The 25,103-nt window shown below is 37.8% G+C and overlaps 1 long non-coding RNA gene across 2 annotated transcripts; it reads right to left on the bottom strand.

The window, feature by feature from the left end:
- Nucleotides 1-559: 559 nt before the first annotated feature.
- Nucleotides 560-2,248, bottom strand: LOC149221457 (uncharacterized). Of its 2 annotated transcripts, none has more exons than XR_016249369.1 (3): nucleotides 2,141-2,248; nucleotides 1,476-1,517; nucleotides 560-1,405 (listed from the first exon to the last, which is right to left on the bottom strand). It is a non-coding gene; the product is annotated as an uncharacterized LOC149221457 (long non-coding RNA). The 2 variants fall into 2 exon arrangements; XR_016249370.1 differs by having other exon boundaries at nucleotides 2,103-2,231.
- Between the last annotated feature and the right edge of the window lie 22,855 nt (nucleotides 2,249-25,103).

Raw genomic sequence — 25,103 nt, 5'->3', positions numbered from 1 at the left:
GCTGTTACCAGAAAACGTATTTTGTAATTTAATTACTATTATTAGAGGTAGTTCAGGAAGCTTATTATAGCTTTTAACTATCATCTTCCAATCATATATACAAGAAAAGGAACAATATGATGATGCCTTGTCTAAAAGCCGGAACTTTTCTGAACTTTGAAGGGCTCCAACACATATAAGAGAGAAAATATTTCCAGACTTTGAAGGGCTCCAACACATATAAGAGTCAAAATAAAACCACTGAATTTTTAGGAAGAATATTATCCAGAGTTGGAGAGCTACATCAAAAAGGTTCTGCATGCAATAAACAAGGCAACCTGGAACTTTCTTATTGATAAGAAGAGGAAAACATCAAAAATTGCCCCGAAAAATCTCTTGTACACTTCTTTAAATCCTACAAAATTTCTCCAGTGTCGCACTATTAAAATGAATTAAGAAAGCTCTCTCTAGAGCAAAGAAGTTGGCGTAGAGCGACTTGATGATACCGTAAAAATGACATGGAAAACTCAACAGTATTGATGACAAACGAGCATTGGAAATCCAGTTTTGTCAATATCTATGAATAGCATCATGATTCTACTGCTCAAGTTATAATTAGAATCTCCTTGAAGATTAGTTTGAGAAAAAAAAAGAGACTAGAGCCGCGTCCTGAGGGAGTAAGACTGGTGTAGCGAGGGTCGTATCCGGGTGGTTAGTTCAAACAGGGGAAACCAAGGTTTGAGAACGCAGATTGCTCGCATTGGCGAACAGATGGACAGAGGAACAGGGCTATTTTTGTGTAATTTTGTACTTCTGCTTTCGGGTTTACAGATATTTTTGGATATTTTCATTAAATATTAAATAAAAAAGAAAGGAATGTCTTTGATAATTCAAGTCAAATTATTAATTGGGTATTGGCTATTTTTATGTTTAAAATTTTGGGTATTGGCTATTTTTATGTTTAAAATTTTGGATATTATTTTGAACTTTTACGGTTCCAGATCACTTTTGATGGACTCCGCCTGTCACAATTAAAGTCAAATTGTTAATTTAGTAGACCTGACAGATTGCGAAGAGAACACTAACCTCTGCAGAATCCGAATATGTTAAAATATAATATTTTAAAAATATAACTATTGCATGGTACAACTATCCTAGAGGGTACGGCCACCATTCCGTATGAAATAAAAGGTTCCTAAACAATCCTTCACTGAATATAAAACCCTACACAGATCTGGAAAGATTAGCTAACTGGTGGCCCAAAAAAGGAGATTCCATTCTTACCACTAATTAGACCAAAACGATGATATTTTGCGACAGAGGAGCTAGACGCCAAGATGCAGAAGCCCCTTTACCAAGGGTTCAACAATTACCATCAACAACGAACCCCCACAACAATCACCCAAAACGCTAGCCCTAATACAAGCTGTAAAACAACAACAGATTAAAGGGGGCCACAAAAAAGGCATTTTTTTTGTGAAGGACAACATCCTTACCATCAGATAGTTCCCATCGTCGTGTTCCGGCGGTCCTAAAACCTAAAGCAACCAATGCAGCCATTTTAATAAACAAAGAAAGAAAGCACGTGACTAAGACCAACCCATCAGAAATTCAAGAAAAGGTTTTCAGCTTTGGCTAACGCCTCTGAAGACCGTCGTGAAAAGAAGTTTTTCATCATCCGGCGGCCAACTTTAATTATAAAAATTGTTCTCTCAGACAAATGCCTCAATTTCGCATCAAGATTAAGCGCATCAGACTCGTCATCAAATTGGCATCACAGAGAACCACACTCAGATCTAACTTCAAATACTATTTAAAATATACAGACACTTCAAAAAAATATTACCTATATGACCTCCAAAAAATAACAAAAACAATACCAAAAAACACAAAAAAAGTTACCTGTGTAACCACAAAACAAGTAACAGGATAGGATAACCTAAGAATGGAAGAGATCTAACTTGAAATACTAAATGAAAATATACAGACACCTCAGAAAACAAGGAAGAGATCTAACTTCATATACTAGATGAAAAATATACAGAAACTTTACAAAATATTACCTATGTGACCTCAAAATAAATCAAATTACCTATGTAACCACAAAAAAAAAATAGCATAACCTGAAAAAGGAACAAGCATAGCGGTAAGCCTTCCATACCGTGCGCTACACCTGCTTTCCAGCGCCACATCTTCGATATATATACCAAAAATGGAGAAAAGGGCGACTCGGAATAGGGTTTTAGATTAGGGTTTCGCATCAGGGTTCGCTTTAGGGTTGCGTTAACATTATTTTTGACAAAATATTATTTTTGACAAAATGTTGGTCACATGAATGTTAAAGGAGACCACCGGTTACAACCACGAGGTAATAACTACACCCTAAGCTTCTCCCTGTGCTAACCATTGTTTGTCATTTTAACCACCATTTTTGCGGGGGGCTGTACATTTTTTTTTATATATATTTTTTAATTAAACAAAAAAAAATCAAATTTCTTTTTACTTCAGAAGAGATTTGCATATCAATTTGATCCTTCTTGGTTTGGTAAATCTTTGTTAAAATCTTTTAAATAAGTTATATTACCATGAGTCAATGCAATGATTTTTTTTTTTTTTTCTTTTTTTTTGAGTTAAAATGTTTACATTACATTACATTAATTTTTTTATTTAATTTAATTTTTTTACTTTTATTTAATTTTTATTTTTATATAATTTGACTTAGTTAAAATGTTAAACATTACATTAAAACATTTTTACCGCCATTTTCTTCTCTGTGCAATCATCTTTCATACATCATATGATATGTATAATCTTAAAATATTATGATGTAAATAAAATCTCGTTGGCACTTAGCTGTCAAAGTGCATTAACCTTTCATGTGTTGTGTTAACCTCAAGGTCAAAGTGCATTGACCTTTCATGCGTTAACCTCAAGTTAAAGTTTTATAAAAAATAGATATTATTATAGAAGTAAAATAATTTTTCATATTTAGAAAATTCGTTTTTTTATTTTTTTATTAACTAAATAATATATGATTTGACATTATTTTTCTTGGTATGTAATTTCTTTTTGGCTATTTGTCAAAATTAAAAAATTGTTTTAAAAATCAAATTTATCATTGGTTATTTTAGTGGGCATTGCCACTACAATACATTAAACTCTACACCTATAATGAATATTCACTGCAATTCATGGTTTGTTCACTATAATGTGATCTAATTAGTGTGGAAACCTTAGCTCCTTGCCACTACCTTGATAAATTTTCACCACCGTATCACCTCTTACCACCTCACCAAGTCTTGGGTTGCAATTGTGGCATTAGTTTATGTTAATTTTAGTTAACAATGGTATGTTCTATGTTTAGCACAATTACTTCAATGTTCCTTTAGTAGCCCAATGATAATTTCCAATAGCAATCACATTAACCATTAATCACATTGACAATAAAAGTAGATAGAACTGAAACAAAATGCAGAATACAACCCAAGACAAGAGGACACTAGATTTGGCGAATGCCAAGGAAAAACCCCAATGTGGGGAAAACCCTTTGATCAATTCTTCTTATTATTATATCAAAATGTTTAGCAAAGAGAGAGAATACAAAAGTCAACTTGACTTGTCCAATTCAAAGTCAAAACAACCCAGTCAATTTCTACAGTCAAACTTCAACCCTGACCAGAAAGTCAAAGATGGTCAATGCATCAAAAAACTTCTCCTTTGAAATTCAGTCAAAGGTAGTCAAACTCAGCCTCCGGCAGTGGTCAAAGTAAGCCCAAAATAATCACTGAATATGCCGTCAAACGTGGTCAACCTACAGTCAATGCAGGTCAAAGCCCTCCTTTCGCCTCAATCTTTGTGCCCAGAAATGCGGCCTGCTGAGACAAAAATATCCCAAAAAAAGCAAAGTGAAATGATGCCCAAAAAGTCAAAGTCAATGTTGGTCAAACTAAATAATTTTCTGAGATTTTCGGCCATACAATTATGCCCTGAAATTTTGTCCTCCTTGTGCCACACTGCCACACGTGGGAAAGAGAGAATGCCCAATGTTGTACGAACCAATGAGAGGAGAGAGAATGTGTGAGTGATGCCAAATGAAGTGAGAGGTCACTTGTATTTATACAATTTTTTGTGGGTGAAGAGACACGTCCATTGGTCTTCTTGAGCCTACATGTTAATGTGGCCGACCTGAACAATTTGCACATATGTGGGCATAAACTCAAAATCAGAGTTCTGCTTTGTCCAATTGAGATGATCTTTATATCAATTTTGGTCCTCTCGAAAAGAGGAATTTAATGCAATCATCATCTCCATCAAATGAGTTGTCCTGAGGTGGAATTTGGCCCTAGTTACTAATTTTAACACTCCCTCTCAGCTAGGGAGAATTCCACCTACCAATCCATCCAACATTATTGATCATCATGTCATCTTGTCGTCATGTACCATCTTTGTATCTCATCTCATCTCTGCTCTGCTGAACCATGATGTAATAATGAAGAAGAATTGATCGAGAGTGAGTCACAAGATCTTACCACTCTCCACTGACAAAAGTCATTCTATAAGTAGAACCTCAATTGATCCCAAATCAAGTTGTTGAACACCATGCATATTAGACATAGGGAGTACGACATTACATGATGCATCCATTGGTAGTACTATGGTCCCTATCCACATTTCCCAACTCATTGGCCATATGAGAGGTACTTCATATGAGTCTTGAAATACATGGGTAGGATGTATGATGGGGCATCAACAGGAGAAGGTGAACCACTCATCTTATGCATATGTCAATCGTAGGGTAAAGTGGACCACTCACCCTACACACATGTGTCTCGAAGGGGAAGGTGAACCACTTACCCTACACACATGTCATCATGGGGTAACATAGGAGAAGGTGAACCACTCACCCTGTACATAGCGCACTAATGGGGGAAGGTGAACCACTCACCCTATGGTCGCTCATAACTCCAAGAAGTACCCCAAGCCCTAGGAGCTCCCATATCTCAGTGTCCAACTTAAGTGGGACCCTCATAGGAGGGTCTTTCCACGACTCCAAGTCTCTCTTGGAAGGCTAAGAATTTGACCTTCCCTAAGGGCTTCGTGAGGATGTATGCGACCTACTCATTAGTCCTTATGTGGTGAAGCCTTATTACTCCCTATTGTACCATATCTTGAATAAAGTGGTACCTGATATCAATGTGCTTGGAGAGGTCGTGGAACACAAGATTCTCTGAAAGGCTAATCCCATTTCGGTTGTCGCAATAGATCACAATGGTGCCCAACACGTGCTCAAATAGCTCGCTAAAGAGCTTCCTCAACCAAACAGCTTCACAACAAGCCATACTAGCAGCAATGTATTTGGCCTCGATAATGCTTAAAGCAATCAATTTATGCTTCCTACTCATCCAAGATATTGAAGCAGACCCCAATGAGAAGCAACATCTAGACATGCTTTTACGATCCACCACATTGCCAGCCCAGTCAACATCAATATATCCATGTAGCCTCAAATTCTCGATAGTGTATCTTAGTCCATAGTTGATTGTGCCATGAAGATGTCTTAGGAGATTCTTACTAGCAATCTAATGTATGTGATGAGGCTCGACCATGAATTGACTCAATGTATTCACAACGAAGCATATGTCCAAAAGGGAGTTTACCAAGAACATCAGGGCCCTCACAAGTTGTCTATACTTAGAAAGATTTGCCAATGTGGGCCCAACAACACTTCCACATAACTTCTTGAAGTTGAGTTCCATCGCAGTAGACACAGACTTGCAATCCACCATTCCACATCTCTCGAGCAACTTCATAATGTATTTTCCCTGAGAAAGGAAAATCTCACATGGCTTTTGCCAAACCTCCGGGCCTAGGAAGTAGTGCATTAGACCTAGGTTTTTCATCTCGAACTTGGAAGCCAACTCCCTATTACATTGATAAATGGGAGGGTCTGCACCTGTCAGAAAGAGATCATCTACATAAAGGACCAAAATGAGAGGCATGTCCTTTTCAATCTTGAAGTATAGGTTAGGATCAACTTCTCTCCTTGTAAATCCCAGTTTCATGAGATAGTTATCAATCCTCTCATACCAAGCCCTCGGTTCTTGCTTCAACCCATAGAGGGCTTTCTTCAACCTGCATATATGTTTCCTTCGATCTTGTACTTCGAACCGCTTAGGTTGTTCTACATAGACTTCCTCCTTAAGCGAGCATTGCAAGAAAGCAACCTTAACATCCATTTGGTGTAGCCTCCATCCTTGAGAGGTAGCGAGAGCAATAATAGATCGGATAGTGGTATATCAGGAAACTGGTGCAAATATCTCGTCATAGTCCACTCCTTCATTTTGAGAGAGGCCTCGAGCAACGAACCTCGCCTTATACTTTTCAACACTCCCATCATCTCCATGTTTAATTTTGTATAGCCATTTTGAGGTGACTATGGACTTGCCCTTGGGCCTAAGCACCACTTCACAAACATCATTCTTCATGATAGATTCATATTCCTCATTCATTGCATCCTTCCAAACTCGGTGCTTTACGACTTCTTTGAACGTACATGGCTTAGATTGAACAATAATACTTATAGTATTTAAGTACCCTTAATACTTGATTGGCTTCTTGCTTTCACGGAATGTCCCTCGTGGAGTAATATGTCTTTCAACATCTTTAAGAGTATCTTTGAGCCATAAAGGTATTTTTCTTTAGGTAGAGGGATCACCAGGAGGTGGATAAATGGGATCCATTAGGACTTCAACATCGGGCATAGGCTCACCAAACGGAGGTTGATCCTGCTTTTCTGTAGCATCATCATTATCCTTCCTTGGAATGGGGAGATCTTTGTCCTTTCCAAGGGCAGTGTCTTCATCAAAGGTGACATCATGGCTAACTTCCACATCTCTTTTTCCGGACACATATATTCTATAGGTCTTTGAATTTTCACTATAGCCAACAAATATACCTTTCTTCCTAGATGCTTCCAACTTGTTTCTTTTCTCTTTAGGCACGTGAAAGTATACAAAACAACCAAATATTTTAAAATGAGAAACGTTAGGTTTCTTACAAGTGAAGATCTCCTTGGGTGTCTTGAAATCCAATGCTTGATGTGGGCTCCTATTTTGAACATACACGACAGTGTTGGCAGCTTCTCCCCATAAGAACTTTGGTAGAGCTTCATCATGGAGCATGGCATAGGTGGCTTCCATGATTGTTTGGTAGGAGTGTATGGAACAGTTGTCTCCCTCTTAATGCCAGCCTCTTTGCAAAAGTCATTGAATTCATTTGATTCATATTCGGTTCCATTACCGATCCTTAATATTTTTATCTTCTTCCCTATTTGATTTTCCATCAAGGCTTTGAAAGAACAGAACCATTTGAACACTTCATGTTTTTTCTTCAAGAAATAAATCCATGTTTTGCGAGAGAAGTCATCCACAAAAATTGCATAGTATAAGTATCCTCCTAATGATGTTACAAGTAACATACGAGACAAATAAGAATGGATCAACTGAAGAATGTCGGTAGTTTGACTTTCACTTGATGGGAATGGTCCCCTTATATGTTTCCTAGTTGCACAACCCTAACAAACACCTTCTGATTCATTTTGAACTCAGACATACCTATGACCATCTTCCTTACCCCAAGTAAGGCTTTGTAATGAAGGTGAGCAAATCTTTGATGCCATAATTCAGATTGAAGAGAAGTATCGCAAGCCATAGCTCCCAAAGCACTTCCTCCAACTTGATAGAGACCTTCAACCCTAAATCCAACAGTAAATGCATCTTTAGGGTTCCTTTTCCAAATACATACCTTTCCATCAATGAATGCTACCTTGAAGCCTTTATCTTCCATCGCAAAAATAGACACCAAGTTCTTCTTCAAATCGGGTACACACAATACTTCTTGTAGATGAATGGTTTGACCTTGATTCAAGTGACGAGTGACAGTACCTATTCCTTTATGGGATAGGTGGCATTGTCTCCAAGTATGATTTCCAAATTAGTCTTCTTTTCAACAAAATTTGAGAGGGCTTCCTTGTACCTAGTGAAGTCCCTTGAGACACCACTATCAATCAACCAATGATCCAAAGAGTATGGAGGAGAGGCAATAGTGAGGGCAGAAATAAGATAAAATTCTTTTTGTTTTTTTACAACATTACTTTCCTCATACCTGTAGTTTCTCGTCCTTTTGGGAGGTCGACCATTTCCATATCGAGCAACGGGAGCATTCCTCTTTCCTTTATTATTGAACATGTTTTTCCTTTGATTGCCATTGCCTTCGAAATTATTGTGATTGTTGTTGTTGTTGTCGTCATCTCGTGGAGTATCCTTCTTGTGAGGACACTTTCTAGCATAGTGGTCAAACCTGTTGCAATTGTAGCACCTTCCTTTTCTTCCTTATTTTAATCCCTACTTGAATCCTTGACCTTGCCTTTTTGGACCATCATTGTTTTTCCTCTTTTCATGAGAGGAGAAGGTAGTAGGTTCATTTCCATTTGAAGGCTTATCTCTCTCCATCATTTTTGTCTCTTCTTGAGTACATCTAGCCAATAATTCATAGAAACTAGGAATCATGTCATTGTTACGAATGGTGGTGTTGAACACATCCCATGCTCTTGTAAGACCCCCAAGAGTGATGAGTGTGATCTCCATGTTAGCAACGACTTCTCCAATATATAGAAGGTCATTCTTGATTTTCATGATCCTCATGAAGTAGGATTGGATAAAATCCCATTTATCCATCTTGATGTCCTTCAACTTGTTCTTGAGAAAGAGGATTTGATTTGCATTATTTACTTTGAACATCCCAATCAACTTATCATACATCTCCTTAGATGTTCCCAAATCATAAATATAGACAACCAAATGTTTTTGAATGGAGTCAATGATAATTCTTTTAGCTCAGACCTCACCTTTCTTGTACTTTGTCTTTGCAGCAGTAGGTGCATTTAAACGAGGTTGCACCACTTTTCCCTGCACATAGTCCATAGCATCATGCTATTCCAAAGTCAAGTCCAAAGTCATCTTCCATGCATGATAGTCAAATTTTTCTTTGAGCTTATCCTCGGATTTGAAGTAAGATGTAGTAGCCATTAAACCTAGACCAATATTCGTGTCTAACAACTCTCTCTTAGAGATTCCTTTTCTCTCTCCTGCTTGGAATTTGTCTTCATGTGGGCTCTAATACCATGTTAATTTTAGTTAATAGTGGTATGTTCTATGCTTAGCACAATTACTTCAATGTTCCTTTAGCAACCCAATGATAATTTCCAATTTATATTTCCAGTAGCAATCACATTAACCATTAATCACATTGGCAGTGAAAGTAGATAGAACATGAAACAAAATGCATAAAACAAGCCAAAGACAAGAGGACAATAGATTTTGTGGATGTTAGGGAAAAACCCCAATGTAGGGAAAACCCTTTAAACGATTCTTCTTATTATTATATCAAAATGTTTAGCAGAGGGAGAGAGTAAAAAAGTCAAATTGACTTGCCCCATTCAAAGTCAAAACAACCCTATCAATTTATGCAGTCAAACTTCAACCCTAACCATAAAGTCAAAGATGGTCAATGTGGAAAAAAATTCTCCTTTGAAGCTCGGTCAAAGGCAGTCAAACTCGACCTCTTGTAGTGGTCAAAGTCAACCCAAAATAATCACATAATCAGAGGTCAAACTTGGTCAACCTGCGGTCAACATGGATCAAAGTCCTCCTTTTGCCTCATTTTTTATGCCCATAAATGCAGCATGCTGAGACAAAATATCCCCATAAAATCAAAGTCAAATGATGCCCAGAAAGTCAAAGTCAATGATGGTCAAACTACAGAATTTTCTGAGATTTTGGGCCCTGAAATTTCACCCTCCTTGTGCCACTTGTGGGAGAGGGAGAATGCACAATGTTGTACGAACCAATGAGAGAAGGAAAGAGAATGTGTGAGTGTTGAAGATGCAAAATGAGGTGAGAGGTCACTTGTATTTATATAATTCATTGTGGGTGAAGAGACACGTCCATTGGACTTCTTGAGCCTACATGTTGATGTGGTTGACCTGAACAATTTTCACATATGTGGGCATAAATTCAAAATCACACTTCTGCTTGTCCAAATGAGATGATCTTTATATCAATTTTGGTCCTCTCGAAAAGAGGAATTTAATGAAATCATCATCTCCATTAAATGAGTTATCCTAAGGTGGAATTTGGCCCTAGTTTCCTGTTAAAAATAACAACAAGAAAATCCTAATTTAATTTGTCCTTGAATTAAATTGGGAATTAAATTGTAATTCTATTCTCATAGTAGCTTGTAGCAGTTAACTAAGTTAAGTTGACTTAGTTGGCTCAGTAAATTTGAGTTGGAAGTCTATCTAGAGTCATGTAGAGTGATCCCTAAATTTTAGGGTCCCAGGTTGAGTTCTTATTGAGTTGTAATTATTTAATTCAGTTTAACTAAGTTAAATTCAGTTAAACTAGTTCTAACTGTTGGAGGAACTAGTGAGTGGTCAAGTGAATTAAATTGGATTTAATTCACATGTAGTGATAAATTAGATAATTGATAAATCACTTAAAATAGCTCATGCATGTCAGTTGAGATGAAGACCCGGTTGAGATTAGAGTTTAAGAACAGTGTACTGTCAATTGTATAATTTTCCGAGTTGTACAAATGGTGCATGCAATCAGTAGAAGGACTATGATTGATTGTGTAGTTGTGGTGAGGGGTTTTCCCAAATTAAATATGGGCTAATTACCTTAGGGATTGCGCAAGGAATTAGGGGCTTGGCAGGCAGCAGATTTGTCTAAGTGTTGGCTTGAGCTGGTTTCTGAAGCAGTGAGATAGTTTGTACTTGTGCAAAGATTGTTCAGGTTGAACAAGCATTGTATTTTCTTCTCAAATCTTCTAGTTAATGCAATATAGGTATTTGGGGTTTTGAGCGGTTGCTTTCCCCAAAAAAATATTGTGTTATGTGCGATTGAAATTCTTCCTTTTCTACTTCGTGATTTCATGGATCAATTTTTGTTTCCGCTGATGAGTAGAGTAGATTGATGTCTTTTGTTTTAGCACCTCTCATAAGTAGTTTGAATCTACAGTAAAAATCTACATTTCCAATTTTAACAGTTTCCTACAATGGTCGCAATAGCTCCTTCTTGTCTTACAACATCTCCTTGAATATCCGACCCATAAAAAAGTAATTTCACTAGTGGTTCAAATTAGTTTTCTATAATGTTGTTGCATAATTCGCAATTGTCTGGATGGCCAATGGCATCTAGTGTGTTGGCCTTGATGTCAACCAGGTTAACAGTGATGGCAATTGGGCCAACATTGATGTGCATGATGTGTGTTAAGCTCAGGGGGAGTCCCATGGTTATTGCACTCTTTGGTAGGGAATCATCATAGTAGCAAGATATGCGAAGATCTATAAAGTACTATCGCTATGATGGTTAAGAATTCCTAGGCTTTAAGTGCATTTATTCCTTATAATATCAAATTAGTTGATTTTGGAGATGGCATAATTAGATAGTGCTAAAAAAAAACTTTCAAGTGGTATATGGAAGATACAAATAGCCCCATAGATTGAAAATTGGAGCCAGTCAAAGTTGAGGTCCCCAAAATCAAATTACAGAGAAGAATGCATAAATGTTGAGCATCCAAGAGGATGCAAGGCAAGCATGACATTAGCCTGAAGGTCCTTCCTCGGAGATCAGTGGTTCAGTGTGAATCTAAAAGGCCCATGATGACTTAAGTACAAGGGGTGGCAGAGTGGTGCAATGTTAGAGAAATGACCTGGGACCATTTAAGTTTAACAAAGAAATTGGTCAAAAAATAAAGGCCCAGGAAGCCCTTCTTTCTCCTTGTTGACAGTTGTGTGGCAACATTTAATGGGCTCATGATGATGTCAACATGACGATGGTACAAAGGACACCTGGTAGGAAGATTGAGTATTTTTAGTTGCCTAATGGGCCAAATTCGGGTGACATTTGTCACCACTCAAGAGGAAACACATTGGGTTGACGATGGTACAAAGGACACCTGGCAGGAAGATTGAGTATTTTTTAGTTGCCTAATGGGCCAAATTCGGGTGACATTTGTCACCACTCAAGAGGCAACACATTGGTTAACGATGTCAGCTTGGAAGAAATAGGGATACACATAGAGGATTAAGAGTCAGGAAGTTCAGGGAAGTCACAGAGGTATGAAGGGCTTGCCCGATATAAATCCTGAAAGGAACCCAAAAGAGAAATGTGGAAGGCATATCCCAAAAGGTAAAAACCCATAAGTAAATCTCGAAAGGAAATCCCAATAGGTTCGCCTCGAAGTAAAAACAAAGGCACATTGGGAGATTTAGCCAAGATAACGGGCCCTAGAGATGGAGACTTAATCCCCGAAGGTAAATCCTGAAAGCTAAATCCCAGAGGGTTAACCCCAAAGGAAAACAAAGGTGTGTTGGGAGTATTGGTCTAGATAAAAAAGTCGGGAGACAAAGTTTTTGTCAACATCTAACAATGTCATCAAATTACGAAAGGCGCACCCAAGCTATCGTTTTGCAATAATTTCACATGTTTTAGTGATCATGGGCCTTTGGGATAATTATAATTGGAAAGGGTCATATACTAAACAAAGACTTTGTATTGAACGTAAAATTGTTGTGGGCTTCAACTCTAGAGTTCAAGGGATGAATGAGTTGGTAGCTTTGACAAAGTTCCTACATATTTGGTAGGTGTGCCATATGTGGCATTACACCACATTTATGGTTAACAGGCATAGAGAGGGTCGATAGTTGATCATGAACTAAAGGGCCAAGGTTGAAGAACTATGGGCATAATGTTAAAGGCATGGAACAAGTCGACAACTAGATCTACAAATTGGTGTCAATGACATAGAATTAATGGAACATGTCTTGAACATAATTAGCCATCCCTGATATTTCTTGCATGCCATAAAGAATTAGATGGAAAATATGGTTGAATACAGAAGATTTGAAAATATCTCAAAGAGGCCATGTTGAAGTACAATCTGAGCTATGTGGCCAATTAATGAGCATGGAGAGTCTTATTGAAGCACACAATTTGACTGAGAATTAACTCTCAACATGGAGAAATTCTCATGTGCCCATTCTCATAATTAATTATGCTCCAAAGGCCAAACATTCAAATGAGTCAGCAAGATGGGAATCCATGTTTGAGTACACTCTTGGGTAGTGTGGATGATAGAATGATGGCTGACAGAGATAACATTGTTCCCTGTGCAGCAGAGGAAAAAAACCCAAGACTGCAATTATGCAGGTGGGGGTGAATGCAACATTGTTGAGTGTAGAACATAGAGATTTGATGTGAGTGTACGTTGTAGAAAGAAACCAAATGTGCATCCCAGAGGAAAGATGCTCAAGAGATCAAAGATATTCTTTCAAATGTGCAAGCTACTAATCTTCACTCTCAAGATGATGAAGAATAAGAAGAGAGGTCATGCTGCTCAAAAGGTATGTTATTGCTCTGTGATAAATGTAAATAGATAGGTCATTTATCTTCGAGATGTTCATATGATGTTTCTAAAGAAGGAAATATAACTTCATATAGTCATAGAAATGAAGACAGAGATGGCCTGCATTAAGTAGTGGTGAAGGTAGACCTACTTTAGTAGCAATAACAACTGAGGGATCCTCTGAAGAGGAAGAGAGTATATCTCGTGAAGAGAATAAGAGTATCCCTAGTAGTGACAAAGAGTGAATACTTATCAGACCCATGGATGACTCTTTACATAGAGAGGGGGATCTAGATCAGAAGATTTATTTCAAGAGAAAGTTCATTTCTTCTCTCAAAGAGATCAAGGAGCTTTCAGAATAAAATCTCAAGCAAGAAGAGAATTTGCGAGAATATGAGATTAATAATGATAAGTTGAGCAAAACTATTATTGATATTAATGCTCAACAAGATGAATCCAGATGTTTGAATGAAAGGATGACAAGCCAGCTGAGTGAGAAGGAAGCTAGTTGTAAGAGACTACATGCTGAAGTAGCCTCATTGAGACATGACTTAGAAAAGTCCATTGAAGAGTTGTCTCAATGTTAGAAGCTTCGAGGGGACTTTGAGATTTTAGATGACATTCTCAGTAAGCAAATATCCCCTCTCATTAAGGTCAGCTTGGGCTTCAAAGATGAATTGAGCTCCAAGAGAACAAATGCAATTGAAGGTCCCAACAACAATAAAGGAAAAGAAGTTGTTGGACAACAATGACAACAAGGAAAGCAACAAAAGCAAGAGAAGAAAAAGGAGAAATTGAATGATAAGCAACATCAACAAGGAGAGGAGCTAAATAGCTAGAAGAAGCAACAACAAAAGGTTGCTCAAGGCAACAATCTAAATAACCAAAGGAAGCAGTAACAACATAGGATTGCTCGAAGTGGAAATCTAAAGAGCCAAAATAAGCAAACGAAGAACCAACGAAAGTCCTTTCTTGCTCAAGGACAAAGTCTTCAAAGAAAAAGTTTCTTTGATTCTCAAAAGCCCTTTTATGGTCATTGTTTGTCTTGCAACAATTTTGTACATAAAGCCATAGGTTGTAGATGGCATGCAAGAAAACAACATGTGGTGGGTAGCAACAGCCCAAGAATGCACAAAGTGGCCATGAGAAAGCACGTTGGAAGCAATAGAAGTTTTGACAAGAATTTTGTCAAGAATAGTAACTCCTTTGCCCCATTACTATGTTATGTCAAATTCTACAATTATGGCAACTTTGGGAACAAGGCAGGAAGTTGCGAAAATGAGAAGATAAGGCATGTGTTTTAGAATATGCATGCAAATATAGCAGCTCGTGCTTTGAAGATGAAAAGGAACAATAGAGAAGGGAAATATGAGTTTGTCTTCAGTGCTCGATGTGAAGACAACGTCATGTTGAAAAAAGGAGAAAGGAATCAAAAGAAAAACAAGAAGAATGATTCTCTTACCGCTGTGATGGATCCCTTTATAAGTTTTAGCTGCGGTACGCACAAGTTGCTAGGAAAAATACTAGGGGGTGTGAATCAATGTTTTTAATTCACTTTAAACTTTCAAATTCCATATTCAGAATTATGTACGTTATCGTTCTTCATGCAACCCACGTGTGTACGCAACTCTAGTGAATGCAAAATGTATATATCCAGATAACTTAATTTGACATAAATTCCATCAATGAGTTAACTTAACCATTGCATTAATAACTCATTCAATATGCAGTAAAGAATAGATAAATCACAGCACATAAGAAACACTCATAGAACATCGATATTTTAGGTGGAAACATAATGTGGGAGAAAACCACCATTGTCGTTGTCTCTAACTTCTTTCTTATTATATAAAGCAAATATTCATTACATTTTGTCCTCGTGAAGACTCTTACCAGTACGCAAGTACCCACCTGCAAGAGGCTACAACCTCCACTCGTTTTCCAGCACCCACTAGAAGGGTGCTACAACCCCCCGATCTCATTTACCAGCTCCTACCGGAAGGGAGCTCCTACCCCCTCACCAATGGTTGCAACCCTCAACACCTCATGGACCCCGTTTCAGAATGTTTCACACTGGATCCACCTGTAAAACAATCATCAAACAACCTATAGGCCACCTTTCATCAAATTTTCACACTGGACCCACACCAACAATAAGCCCAAACCAATATGTCAAACTGAAATACTGAATCTGAATCACTGAAGCACTGTAAACCAACTGAATCTCTGAAGCATAAAGCTATTGAATATAGAAGCCAACCAAAACAAATGAACTTCAGAATATATACGTGATTGTTCTTAGGAGAACCAACATACATACATGCTTCCTCTGCATAAAACTTGCATATAGATCTCAAATTACTGAACACTTAACCATTTGGCTAACTAAATCACTATAACACTGAACCACTCACTAAATCAAGTACTAAACTAATCATAGCTCATTGAACCATACCCCATCATCATAAGTTATCAATATATCAATCCACAACTTAGACAACCCAAGAAACACTACCAGACAATAATCATTATGATCAAGACATCATTGACAGACAACAACAAGTAAAACAAACATCTCCAATTGCCAAGTAGCAATTCAAACCCTAATACCAATACACTGAAAAATATCACAAAATCTACATGTGACTATGCTCGACCATATCCACGTATGTACACAACCTCACTCAGGAAAACTAGCATACAGATCTTGAACTACTAAATCATATCTTCGCTTCAAATCAAAATCACACTTTCAGTAAATTTCACTGTTAAATCACAGATCTCTTTAAACACATTCAAACAGATCTTGCATCATTTGACATTCAAATACAAACAAATTAGTCAAGTTTAACCATTAGTGATTAATGTACTTTCAAATCTTCTAGGTACGAGTCATCTCCTTACTCCTTGGTGCACACTTGTTTCAAATCAGATCATACATGAATGACTATTCACTTGCACACTCAACACCTTGATCTTTATCTCCTTATATAGCTTTTGCCTTAGCTAATACCTTAGGTAATATTGTTAGTATTTGTTAATGGGATCAAATAGACATTTCCATAACAATTACTATGGGCAAATACCATGGTAATGACCCCTGGTATCCATATTTCCATGGTTTGGATTTTGTACACGACCTTTTTTCACATTACCTGCGTATGTACACAACCCTTCTTCATAGGAACCCCATATACTTTCTCAAACTTCACTTTTGTCATTCATCTATAGTTGAACTATCATTTCTTTGTCCATATCATCTTTAGCATCTATACTTGTTATTTGTTATAGTTCCACAATCATATTATCACACTATTGTCATCAAGTTCATCTTTATTGAGCAGGTTGCCATTAAGGACAACACATTGGTCATAGTGCCAACAATCTCCCCATTTGGACTTGATGGAAACCATTTGGGTGTTTGGACACCACGTGCAAAAATTTGCAAGCACACCTACAAACACCAAGTCTTCTATCCAAACTTCTCCAAACACATCAAGTCTTCTCTCCCCTTTGACATTAATGGCAAAGGGTTGAACTAGGCTTAATGAAGTACTTCCCTTATAGTGTTAATTGTTGTAGGTCTGGTCTATTGAATATGAATCATGAAATTTGCATACTAACCATGCTCCCCTTGAGCATATGCTGAACCTTCTGAAGATATTCAATAAAGTACAAGACTATATGAACCAAATATGACCTTTCCTATCACCAATGACTCATGATGACATCAGACACCCAATATATTGGGCTTACATATTGCACCCAAATTTTATATCAATTTTCCAAAATAATGGGATTACATACATAGCATGAATTGATCCCAATAGCCCATACATGACTGAATTTTACAATGATTTACAACATGGGCCTTTACATGACCTTTATATCAAGAGACATATATGACACTTATAACCAAAAACTGAGACCTTGACAATGAGGTAGCAAGACCATTATAGTCATCAGCAACCAACATGCATCATATAGGAATCTACAACATATCATCATATGGAAATAATATAGACAACACATAATTATTCTCAACATGTAAGACAAGACAATGTAGGCATCAAACACTCCTCATCAAGTGCATTAAGTAGTATCATCAATCAATAATATAACTGCATCATAAGATCCCCAAACATTCTAACATAATGACAACACACACACACACATATATTCTCATCAAACAATGAATATATCATGAATTCATCATAAAACACCATCATGCAGCAAGAAGTGCTTAAGAAACAATAATGCCAACAATGTAGAAAAGCAACAACAATATAAGGTTTTGCAACAATTCATAACCTTATCATGAATCATCATTCCTAAGCAACATATGGGTATCATTAATAGTCGACAACAAATCAATATCAGAACCAGAAGATCAATAATAGTTGATGGAAGCATATGAGAAGCTCCCCCTAAATCTATGCCACTTATTTTTCATTAGTGAGAAGCATACGTCATTGTCTAAATCAAAATTTGCGTATATACGTGACTATCTTTCATAAGATCCACATATAGAAAGTTAATTGTTGATGTTTACAGCCACAACTCCCCCTGAACATGACATGCCTGTTAGAACAATTAGCATAATCATTCCTAATTTCTATCTGAGATATTCAAAGGAATCGGTGGAAGAGGCTTGGTAAATAAATCTGCAACTTGTTCATTTGAAAGAACATACTCCAATTTGACTTTTTGTTCAAGCACTTTCTCTCTAAGAAAATGGTATTTTATTGGGATGTTCTTAGTTTTTTAGTGCATGACATGATTTTTAGAGATACTTATGGCACTAGTGTTGTCACAGAGAATAGGTACAGGTTGAGGACAAGTGACTTGAATGTCCTACAATGTTTAGATCATCCATAGAAGTTGAGTACAACAAGAGGCAGTAACAACATATTCTACTTCAGCATTTGATAAAGAAATAGAATTTTGTTTCTTGTTGAACCAAGAACTAAGCGAGATCCTCAATAGAATGCTCCTCCACTAGTAATTTTGCAGTCATCGACATTACCTGCCCAGTTTGCATCTATGTAAGCATGAAGTGCAAAATTTGCGTTTTTTCGGATACCATAGACCAAAATCTTGAGTGCCTTGTAAATACTTGAATATCCTCTTGACTACTTTGAGATGAGTTTCCTTAGGATTTGCTTGAAATCGTCTAACTATGCCAACTACATGCATAATGTTTGGTCTTGTACCAACAAGATAGATGAGCTGCCAATCATAGATCTATATTCAGGTTGATTAATTGTAGGAGAGTCATCATTTTGGCTGAGATTGCATCCTGTTACCATTGGTGTGCATACGAGTTTGCAGTCTTTCATTCCATATTTCTTCATAATATGCTTGAGATACTTGGTTTGAGAAAGGAAGATGTCATCTTTAGTTTGATGAACTTGAATACCAAGAAAGCATGTTAGCTCACCAAGTAAAGACATTTCAAATTTATGCCGCATAGCTAAAGAAAATCCTTGGTTCATACATTCAACATTAGTTCCAAATATGATGTCATCTACATAAACCACTACTATCAAAAGTTTGTCTTTGTCAAATTTGATATATAAATTGCTATTAGTAGATCCTTTCTTGAATCCTTGTTGCTGAAGATACCTGTTAAGACGATAATACCATCCACAATGAGCTTGTTTAACCCATATAATGCCTTCTTAAGTTTGCAAACAATATTTCATCATTGCCAAGTATGAATCCTTCAGGTTGTTCAATATAAACTTCTTCTTCTAGGTCCCCATTTAAAAATGCAGATTTGACATTCATTTGATATACCTTCAAGTTATGAAATCCGGAAAATGCAAGAAACATTCTTATGGCTTCAAGTCTATCTACAAGCGCAAATGTGTCTTTAAAGTCTATCCCTTCTTATTTACCATAGCCTTTGCATACAAGTCTTGCTTTGTTTCGAATTACTTCTCCATTTTCATTCAATTTGTTCTTAAACACCCACTTTGTCCCAATTACATTTTTATTATGAGGCCTTGGTACAAGTTCCCATGTATGGTTCTTTTCTATTTGATCAAGTTCTTCATGCATTGCCTTAACCCAACATTCATCTTTGCTTGCTTGATTCACATTTTGAGGTTCAATTGTGGATAGTAAGGCTAAGTGACTAGATGATCCAACAAAAGTTCTTCTAGTTTGTATTTTTGCTTCCTTATCACCTAGAATTTGAGATTCGGGATGATTTTTCTGAACATACCTTGATGGATTTTTTTTTACATACTTGTATTTTCATTTCCTTCTTTTGATGCTTCTCTTTCTTCTTCTCCTACAACTTCTTGGATTTTAGTAGGGAGAGGTTCATCATCTGATTGTGCTTCCTTTTTGGTACCTATGGATGCTTCATCAATCACAACATCTATACTTTCAATAATCTTTTGGAGCCTTTTATTATAACATTTATATCCTTTGCTTATGGAAGAGTATCCAAGAAGGATTCCTTCATCAACTCTAGATTCAAACTTTCCAAGCTTATCATCATTTTTCTTTATGAAACATTTTCTTCCAAAGATTTTAAAGTGTTTGATAGTTGTAGGCTTATTGATGGGTCCCGTCAATAGGTAAAAATTGAGGTCCATTGTGCTATCCTCCAACCCTTAAACTCTCTTTGGTTAATGTGAAGGAAAGAGATGCATTTTTGGAGACATTTACTATGCAGGGGCTTTTTGGAGGTATCTAGAGAGAATATAGGAGGCTTGGTCACTACATTAACTCTCCAAATCGACTTGAGTCCAAAGATTCCTCACCAACAGCTCGAAGTCCAGTGACATCTGAGGAAATCAAGTGCATGTGGAGATATAAGGGAACTAGATCCACCAATTTCGATATTTTGGAGGGAAGCAGTCCTCCTCTCAAGGGAGTTGTCCCTCAGTCACTTTTTGTATAAATAAACAGGGCTAAGGGTTCATTAGGATTCAAACTCTGGGAGCTAGGAAGAGTTATTTTAGGTTGAGTACTTGAGTATGTTATCTTCATTCTAAGATTATGTATTTGAACTCTATTTTTTTTTAATGAAAGGTCCCTTGTTGGTTTACATCTGAGTTAGCTTAGGAGGGTTGAAACCCTTGGATTAAGACCCAACCCAAAGGCTTTAGTCCCTCTCATGTATTTTTTCCTTGTTCTTGTTCAAGTCATTGTATTTCTTTCCTTGTTTAAGTAGGAATTATACTGCAAAAATTGTAGTTGTAGGTTTGATCACCTCCTTTCTTGTGGGAAGTGTGGTTGAAGAGTCTATAACAACAAGCCAAAAATTGTGTTTATGATTTCTTGTAAATTGCTAGGTTTCAGAATGAAAGTATTTTGCATGCTTGGTTTTTGCACCTTTGTTGGGCAGCGGATCCCCCCCATAGCAAGTTTTGGGGATTAAAGCCCGAGTTTTGGTCCATGTAATGTAAATACCTTGAAGAATGCGAGCGCGGAGCGCGAGAGTCCAGGGTTTTCCACCCTAAAATAATGTAATTTAATATAGAATGTGTCGGCCTACCCATGGTCCGCAGACCATGGGATTGTATAAATAGAGCAAGGCTCTAAGTGTAAGTGGGTCTTAGTCTTAGCTTTGAGAAGTAATATGGGTTTTTGAATGAGGAATTCACTCTGAGTCTGTAAGTCTGAGTCTGTAAGTCCGAGTCTTGGGTCGTAGTAGTAGTAAGAGGCTTTGCAGCTGAGTGTGCAAAGGCCTAGTAGAGTCCATAGCTGTGTGCACGGACCCTTGCAGTTGAGTGTGCAGGGCGGAGTCGGGATTGTACTTGAACAGAGGATTAATAAAAGATAAGTTGATTCTGGAATACTATGTGTTTAATTACTTCTATGATATTTATGCATCTCTTTACATTTTATGATTGCGCGCACTGGATATAAATGTTGAATAATTAATGAGAACATTGGGCCCACATAATCAAGTTAATATCTATAATAAAAGCACAGTAAGGATAAAAGATCTAGACAACACCTTTTCATGCCCCTTACAGAGCTACGTGGAAGCAGTTACACAAGTTGCGAAGGATAGACGACTGCGCAGAGCAGCGCAAGCGCATAGGATCAGTTTGTGAACTTCCCAGACTTCATCAAGACATCCCCAGGGTGCGGAAACCTGGTTCTAGCACCCTCCCATACTACCTGGGGTGAGACCTCAGTTCGCGCACTGCGGACTGTTGCCAAAAGGGTCGGTAGTACTGGGATTTGCTTGGCTAAACTCACTGTTGAACCTGGGTCAAGCCCCACGTAGCCAAAAACCTTAGAAGTTAATAGAATGATTTGGAAAATGGATGAGATGCATGTTGTAGGATATAATAGATATTGAAGAAATAAAATTCAACTCATCCTTTCCACTTTGATTAATTTCACTACAGTATTGATGTATGTCCTTGATTTCTAATTTAGAGGAGCTGCTAGTGACTTGCAGGGGTTGGAAAACTCATCCACATCCACTTAGATATTTCCATGCTCCTCCTGGGCACCTCATACTATTCTCAATCTCTTCCACTGAAATCATTTTTTCAGGGTTAATGAAGGACACAGTGGGCATGAGATTTTGTGCAAGATAGACTTCTGAAGGTTTCTAAGCTTGGAAAAAGGCCTCCCACATCCTTCATCGACCATCATCGACATTTAGAACACCTATGTTTCCCTCAGAAATCTCTCGAACCCACTCCTGTAACAAAACAAGACATTCCTGTAGCAAAATAGAGTTTCCTCTAGCACCCTGTAATAGTCCTGTAGCACTATCCCGATTAAGTCAGATTTGCCCTAGGACCTTGACTTTTGAATTTTTAAGTTGAATAATGACCCCCAAGATTTGATTCCATGATTAGGGAGACTTCAGGACCACTCCAAACCCATCCTTCCTCCACTACAAACACAAAACAACAAGTAGATTAGACTTAGTTTTTTGAATTCCCTAGTTATGTGTTGTAGATTGAATTTCTTCTTCTCAAGCAATTTGCAATTAGTTTAATGATTCATGCAAGTAGAACATTGATTTAGCCCCGAGGGATAGCTCAAATGGTCGAGTTCCCGTTGATAGTCCTCCGGATTTGGGAGGTCATGGGGTCAAACCTCCTCGACGCCCTCGGGGTTAGGCCGGATGTGGCCAACCGGCAGTTCCCTTCGGGTGGAGCTGCCCTGATTGTCTACGTGGACGTAGCGGCCCACCTCTGGTGGCCCGTGAACCACACGGTAAAAAAAAAAAAAAGTAGAACATTGATTTGATTAGTTTGCAAATAGAGTAGCATGGTCTATTTCTGCAACTAGTGTAGTATGTTCCTTTCATACAGTTACAACTAGTCTTTACATTTAATGAATGGTACTTTCATTTATGCAATTAGGCTAATACTCCTTTCCTTGCAATTAGGGCATGTTTTTATTGTCTTTCCACAAAAATTATCTTTTTAGATTAGCTAAAGGGGTGGTCTCTGCTTGCCTTTATCTAATCCAATGACTAAGGGTAACATGACTAGAACTTGACCTACTGTGGATATAGCACTGTCACCTGTAAGTTTGTATGAACCCCGGGTTGATAATTTAAGTTGAGAGTCTTGGGAATTGCAACATCCTTGATGCAATACAAGGGCTCATTAATTTTTGGCATTATTGTAGGGGAGGTGTCTAAGTAGATGTTGTTCCTACTTAGAATTTTCTTGTTTTGTTTCCTTTTTGTTTTGAATTAGTACTATTGGTTTGAAAGCTTCAAAAAAAAAAAAAATAGAGTTAATTCTTTCATGCCTTGTAGGAGTAGGGATAGTCAAGGGAAATTCCTACCAAAACCCCCCACCCCTTCAAGCAGCCAACCATCATTCTTTTTTGGTGACTGTGAACTTCCCTCTCTGAGTGCAGGGGAGTTATAAAACCCTCTAGGTGAGGAACCTAATTTTTTCTAGGAACACACAGGAGAAGAAGATCCCACCTTGGCTACCCACACCATGGCTAAAAACAGACAAAATGAGCTTTTTCCTCTTTGAGAAACCAATGGGGAGGCCAGAATGAAAAATATAAGTCCTGTTGCCCTTCCACATTTCCATGGCATAACCTCTAAAGACCCTGACACCTTCATATTTGAATTTATTGTTGTTTGTAGGATCTATGAATATACCTCTGATGAACAGAAGTTGAAGTTATTTCCATTTACCCTCAAAGATATAGCCTTGCATTGGTTTATGGGTTTACCTAGAGGCAACATCACTGCCTGGGCTCAAATGCATCAAGTATTTATTGAAAAGTACAAGGAATACTATAGGTCCAAAGAAACAAATGAGGAAATCTTTAAGATGACCCTGGGACCCGATTTATCTTTAGAGGAATATGAGGAAAGATTCCAACTCAATTATAGGAGGGCTAAATGTATCCTTGACCCTAAGTCACTCAAGCTAGTTCTTCTCTGAGGGATTAGGGAGGATGTAATGGAGACCCTCAACATGATGTTTGGAGGGGACATCTACTAGTTGCCTTATGATGACATCAAGACAATATTCAGGAATCACTCTAGGGCTGCTAGGAAAAAGGGTAGGTCTAGCCAAGGCTTGGTTAGTTCATCTCCCTCTGCATCAACCATCAAACATGAGATAGGAAGTATGTTGGAGGATTTCAAGAGTGAAATGTTGCATACCTTTTCCCTACAAATGGATATTATGCAGATCAAAAGGAAGCAAGAGGAAGCCGAAAGAGCGTTAGTTATATTTTGCCTCCTAGATGCACTAAGAGACATCCTAGAAATGAGTGCCCACTGAATGTCATAGAATTTTGCTTTGTCTATGAGGAAAACCATGAAATAGACAAATATCCCTCTCTGTCAAGCCTGAAATTTGTATACCAAGGGGTAGAAGGTGGTTCGGAGCAACTCTGCTTCATTAACCAAAGGAGGCCTCAAGGCCCTCGACCATATCAACAAGGCATGCAAGGTGCACATTATCCTCCTTATAATCCAAATAAGAATTCATTTCCAGCCTTGGTACCCTTCCACTCACTTATCATGGTCCATACCGTCTCCTTGGTCTTATACTTCTCAATATCCTCCTCAACCTATCAACCCTCCTTTCTAGCCATATCCACCTCAATCTCCTCAATGGGGCAACTCCTCACTAGGGTGGATGCCTAAAACAATGCCACCTCATGCTTTAATGCCTCCACCACAACTTCAACCATAACTCCCTCACCATAACCCACCTAAGCAACCTCAACTGCCTACCTAATCCAATCTGAACCCGAATAATAAGAAGATATAACAGGTGTACAGTGGGGAGACATCCTATCTTGCTTATGCTATGGAAATCCTAGAGATCAACCTTCTATCTAGGAAGGTACTTCTAGATGTTCACCCGTATTCTCCACCTGAAGAGCTTGAAGGAGAGGAGGAAGAAAGTTCCCCTCAATCTAATGCACCTCCTTACCCTAAGAGGTTGATTCAACCCAAATAACACGCCCCGAAAGAGGCAGAACTTCTGGGAGAATTGAAGAAATTGTGTGTCAAAATACCCCTTCTCCAGGCCATAAAAGATGTACCCATTTACAACAAGCTTATCAAGGAAGAGTGTTTCAAAAGGCCTGGGAGAAGAATAAGAGATACCCCCACTATCAATGTTGTTGGGCAACTGTCTGACCTAATGCTTGGGAGAGTGATCTCTTTAAAGTACGTG

Source organism: Pinus tabuliformis, chromosome Q, assembly GCF_031772625.1.
Source record: "Pinus tabuliformis cultivar Carrire ecotype Pingquan chromosome Q, CPIR1, whole genome shotgun sequence".
In the NCBI taxonomy this organism is placed as follows: Eukaryota; Viridiplantae; Streptophyta; class Pinopsida; order Pinales; family Pinaceae; genus Pinus; species Pinus tabuliformis.
Note: the sequence above shows the minus strand (reverse complement) of the source record. Positions and strands in the feature narration are given on the sequence as shown.